Raw genomic sequence first — 6,000 nt, forward strand, 5'->3', positions numbered from 1 at the left:
AGACTAGAATAAGGATCTCTACTTGGACAGAGTGGCGAACTCTGCCAAACAGAGACCTCTAGTTCTAACACCTGTTTTCTTTATTTTCAATTGGAGTGCATTGCAGTACTTGTGAGTGGCCCACTGAGGTGCATGATTTACTCCAAGGCTGGGCTGGTTTACTACTGTTTTGACATCTTCAGGGCTGTAGTAACTTTAGAAGTGTTTGTGAAAAGCACAGAGCTCTCTCTTTTGTGGGTGGGTGATTGTAGTAGCCTGTCCATTTCAAACCTCTTTACTTTTCCCTAACCCTCTCCCATTTTGTGATAAATATTCCTGATTTATCAGCCACATCCTCACTTCTGCCCAGCATTTACACCTAAATCGTGGATTTTACAAGTGCAGAAATCTTTGCCACTTTGGTGGAAATCTCAGCATAGAAATGAAAAGAGTGGCAGAGGTCTCCGCACATAGGTTTGTGAAGAGCATATTGTAGTACATGAGTAGTACTAGTGTAGTACTGCTTCACCTACTACAAAATTTGGGGAGAGGAGTTGGCCTAACGGCTAGGGCGTCGACCTTGAATCTGGGGAACCGGGTTTGAGTCTCGGTAATGACGCTGAACATCCTGTGATTATAGGCAAATCCCTTAATCTCCCCGTGCCTAACAAAAATGAATGTGTCCTCATGTAACACAACTGGTGCTATGTAAAGCGCTTTGATACGCGGTACCGGGTCAAGTCTACGCTATATAAAACTCTGTAAAAAAAAAAAATGCAGTTTGGGAATCAGGCACTTAGATTCTTTCCATGCTTGACCTACACAGACCATCCAGCCCTAAAAAGCAGACCTCAAGTTTGCAACCCGACGGCAATTGCTAGAATACCTGAACGTTAAGTCTGCCCCTTTTGTGTGTGTCCCTTCTGGTGACAACACTTGATCACCTCCTCAACCTAGGACCTCTTTGGCGCCATCTGCTGACCACTTTCAGTTATTTTAAGTTGTCCAAATCCAGGCTTGAACAGAGGTTTCTACAAGGGATATTTTGCAAGAAAAATGTCCATCAGAAAAAACGTATCTTCAAGTAGTAACTCATTTTATTTGGTGTCTAGGAATTAAATAAAATTTACATTGCTGCTAATAAAAATATAATGCAAGAAACAAGAACTATAACTCAGTCCGGTAAATATGCTGTAATAGTACAAGCATTGGCTAAAATGTTGCTGGCACTCCGCATATAATTTATTTTGTAATATTATGTCCATACTGTTTACTAAAAAGAAAATATAATTGTAAATCTAATAATCTCAGTGTTGTAGCATTTTTATTTAAGAATATTTTGGTCTTTTCTCAGTTACATTGGTTTTTGGGCATTTTAAAATTTACATTAATTGGATGCCTATTTTTGTGTGAGGAGCATAATTGACAGATTAACAAAAAGTAGGAAAAAAACAACCTGAAAGTATCTCGAGAAATAAAGCTATCAAGTTTGTTAGTTTCTGACTCTGAATGTTCTGTGTTGATCGCCAAAGAAACCTCATTCCGCCCATTTCGGGCCCCCTGAAATGCTGCAAATACCACTGAAATCAGCACTTGGCTTTTGTTGAGCTGCCGGCTAGCCTCGCACCCTGCTGATCTGATAAACCCTACTTTTTTCCAGCACAAGCAGTTTCCTAACAAAACTAGCATGGGACCGATGAGTAATGCCAGCTTGCCAAAAAACAATCTGTCGACAAAGAGAGCTCCTAAACCAGGGATTCGCAAACTCATGTTGCAAGGTTAAAGAGAAAAAAATACGGATAACTACTGAACAGGATAAACCCCTGCTGTGAATCTGACATTGGTTTGTTCTGCTTTATGAGGCTTTAGGAGACGAATGTTTACTAATTACTGTAGTATCCGGCTGGATACAGTCTAGTGTTCCATTGTGCCTGTAACCCACACTTAACACCCACCCACCACAGGCGTCACCAGTCAGGTGACCCTGACAATAAAAGGGGCCGAGCGCACGTGCTCGTGGCCAGTCTACAGCACCAGTAATCCTGCGTCCCGTGTCTGTATTGTCTGCATGCGGGCCTGAGGGCCCAATCACCACATTGGCGACGAGGGGACTGTGCCCTGGCGTGCAGCAGCCCAGCGAATGGTGGAACAAGGGGGAGAGAGCTGCCGTGTGAGAGGCACCCCCTGTGAGACGGCGCACCGCCCGTCTAAAGGCCCGCGGATCATGTGAGGAACCCCGGGGCCTGCATGACAAAGAAGGTGACCGGGAGCCCACCCCGCACCTCATGTGGCCGAGTTAATCTGCCCCTGCCTGGAAGAGCCGTGGGGGGGGAGATGAGCGAGCCGTGCGGAGCCCACCCGCATCGGCCGCGACGCCGTGGCCCCGCAGGAGATCGGGTGCCCACCCCGACCCCGTCGAGCCTGCCGCCGTGCCAGGTGGTGAAGAGGTGAGCCCGAGAAATAAAGGAAGGGCAGCGGGAGCTCACCCCGCGCCTTCCACCCCAGCACCAGGAGTGGCCTGCCCGGTGCGCGGCACGGTCCGCGGGAGCCCACCCCGCGTCCGAAAGTGAAGGGGAGCTCGCGGCGAGATAGGAGGAGCGGGTGCCCACCCCGCGTCAGAGGAGCCCACCAGTAGTGAAGCACCTGCAGCAGCACCCCGCCGCACAGCGTATGAAGGTGAGGCTGTGGCGGCGAGACAGAAGGTCGCGACGACCGGTCCAGTCACAGAGTGAAAGGAAGACAGTGTCCTAGTGGCGGGACAAGACCAGAGGGAAACGCGTAGAGTGCACGCTACACAAAGAAGCCTGGTAAGGACGAGCAAGGAGGCAGGAAGACTGGATCACGTCGCAAAGAAAGAAAAAGGAAGACAGATCCTGAGTGGCATGACGCCACGACGAAGGAGGAAGAGAAGAGGAAAGGTGAAGAGCAAAGAGGTGTGCGGGACTGATCAACACACACCAGAAGGGGAACACCCGAAGAGGAAAGGAAAAGAGCAAATAGGTGTGCGTGACAGATCAACACAACACACACCGGAAGGGGAGTACCCGAAGAGGGAAGTGAGAAGGTGCATGGACACCCAGACCCAGTACCTGGAAAACAACATCAGCCCCACTGAGAGTAGACGTCGATGCGTAAACCCGAAGGTCACCCGGGGACGACAGACACGAGCAGGCCGGTCCGTTGGTAACAACCACCTCTGGGACGTCACGGAAACAGGACCGTGGACATCCAAGGGGCAGAGGCCTCAGGGACACCGGTGGCAGCGGATCCCCAAGACGAGAGATGGACTGTTGAAGCTGGCTCTGGAGATCCTGGGAGAACAGAGGCAGAGCGCGAAGGACCAAGTGCCAACAGCACCCTTTCAGGCGGAACTTCGGACACGGAAAGAGGACCCGTAGCGACTCCCCCAACGCGAGTGGAGCCACAAGGCGGCGGTCCACCGGTCCAGTGGAAACCTGGCAACAAAGGGCCTCCGGGTCGTCCAGTGAGAGGGGACACTCACGAGAGAGGGGTATCCGTGAGAGGGATATCCTGCAACGGTGAGTCCTGGAAGAAGACAACTACTCAACTACTAGTCTGAGGCAACACCTCTACCAGGGCACCCAGCGGAAAATAGAACAAACAGTGGTCCACCAACATTCCACCCACACTTCCACCGATGGCGGTACTAGAAAGAGATTGTGAGGCGCACTTCCACGATGTAAGTCCAAAAGAACACATCCGCAGAGCACTCAGACATCGTGCCAAGGAGGCAGAGTGGTCCCGGCTGTCAGAACACCCTCGCCGGCAGTTGACCATCAGCCAAGAGACTACGTGGAAGTCATGATCGCCGATTTATGTTTTGTTTGGAACTTGTGTTTTCTCCCACAGGTTCGGACTTCATTTTAGTTTAACTTTCATTAAAGTTTGGGAGGGATGTAGTATCCGGCTGGATACAGTCTAGTGTTCCATTGTGCCTGTAACCCACACTTAACACCCACCCACCACAGGCGTCACCAGTCAGGTGACCCTGACAATAAAAGGGGCCGAGCGCACGTGCTCGTGGCCAGTCTACAGCACCAGTAATCCTGCGTCCCGTGTCTGTATTGTCTGCATGCGGGCCTGAGGGCCCAATCACCACAATTACCAGCGTCACTGGGATTATGCAGCTGGGGAGGAGTGAATTATACGGTACTGTTGACTAAATTATGTGGCATAGGTCAGCACATTAAAAAAAATATATGACTTCGTTATTTTCTCATTTTAACACATTCTCTGGGCAAAAGCTTCACATCATTAGTACCAGTTTAACACCACAGTAAAGCAATAAGAAACAGAAAGTTCACCTGTCAGCCTTTGTGAAGGTCTTCTTCTGCGCAGCCACACTTGTCGCTGTATTTTTAGGTTTTTTTGATCAATTTGCTCTAGAAACAGTGTTAGGAAAAATCTGCAGATTATGCAGCAGGTGACAGATTATGTGGCAAATTGCAATAAATCCATAATTATGTGGCAAACACCGCTGCTGCAGAATCGCATCCAGTGACCCTGCTAACAGATGAGAGAATCTGCAAGCGTAACAGGCCATAGATAGAAGAGTGCAAGTCTATTCAACAGTCTTCATCTGCGATCTGTTCTTTCATCCTTCCACCTACCCACCCCCAAAAAACTGAACTTTCCACCATGCACCTCCTCATCAAATAAAAGAGCTCTGCAACCTGGTAAAATAACCATCACATCATCTTAAATCTGATATTGACGTCTCCCTGCCCACTGACAACTTGAAGAGACGATCTGCTTCTATCGAACTACTTGAACCCTCTTCTTGGTAACCCAACACTGCCTTGCCATTTAAAAATTCTCCTGGACCTCTTACTAATCCGATGACTTTCTCTCCTGCGCCCTTGCAGTAGATCACTGATTTGTTCCACCTATGATAGTCCTCATCTGTGAGGAGCTAATCAAAATCCTTGTTCTTTAAATGGACATGCCACGCCACACAATAGCCCTCCTCCTTGCTAGCACGTGACCAAGGAGCAGGAGGGTCATTTCTTGGCCAACTTTGTAACTTTTGCTTGATTTGGTCCCATCCTTTCCTCTTCCAGATTCCCATCATCCAGTACTGCCTTTGACTTCATCTACCATTTTTATGATTTACCTATCAAGGGAAATTCTGATACTTTCCTCATTTAAGTTCCTGTTTTTGTTACTCGCAGGTTGACAATGCTTCTATTGAAGTACCCGTACCGCACAGATGTTTAAAAGATCAAATTCGCAGGTGAGTGAGTCTTTCTTGCTTTTTAGAGCTCATTGATGTTTGAAGTGCGTGAGATGTTCATTTATTTATTTATGACCGGTGAAGAAATGAAAAACCTGGGAGAACTAAGGTCCAATATTTACCCACTTGCACAATGGTTGGACAAACCGCCCCATCAATGTGAAAAGCCATGCCTTAATGTCTGAACTCACAGTTGAAGCTGCTAACGAAGATATATTTGAGAACACATGGCCTGGAAGTCATGGCAGAACGTATTTAGAATTACTCAAAATGCAACCCAATATCCGTTTTTATCTACATTTAAAAATAAATACAAACAAGAAAAGGAATGTTTTCTGTCTGTATTTATCTGTAAAAATCAGTAAAAACAGAAAACAGGGAGCCTTAATTATGTTTTTAAAAAAGACTGTAGATATCACTTACTGATAGAGCTCTGAGTTACTTAAGATAGCTTTCATTTAACACTTCATAAAAATGATATTGGAGATTAGTTAATGACTAAATCAACAATACAGAGGGTAACAGTGTAAAGTCCAATTTTAGTTAGTACAAAGTTTTTCCTAGTAGAGAAACCCTGGGGCAGTTCCTCCATTGAAGCGGAGAAGCGTCGCCCCATTTAAAATCCACCCGAAACCCTAGAGATGAAAAATAAAATGGTAATTTATTACCATTTTATTTTTCATTCCCCGTCCCTAACAGATCGTCAAGACTTGGGAGGGGCCACTGCCGAGTTACAGCAGCAGTGAGGAGGGTGGGCTCTGTTTGAA

The sequence above is a fragment of the Triturus cristatus genome, chromosome 11 (genome assembly GCF_964204655.1).
Source record: "Triturus cristatus chromosome 11, aTriCri1.1, whole genome shotgun sequence".
NCBI lineage: Eukaryota > Metazoa > Chordata > Amphibia > Caudata > Salamandridae > Triturus > Triturus cristatus.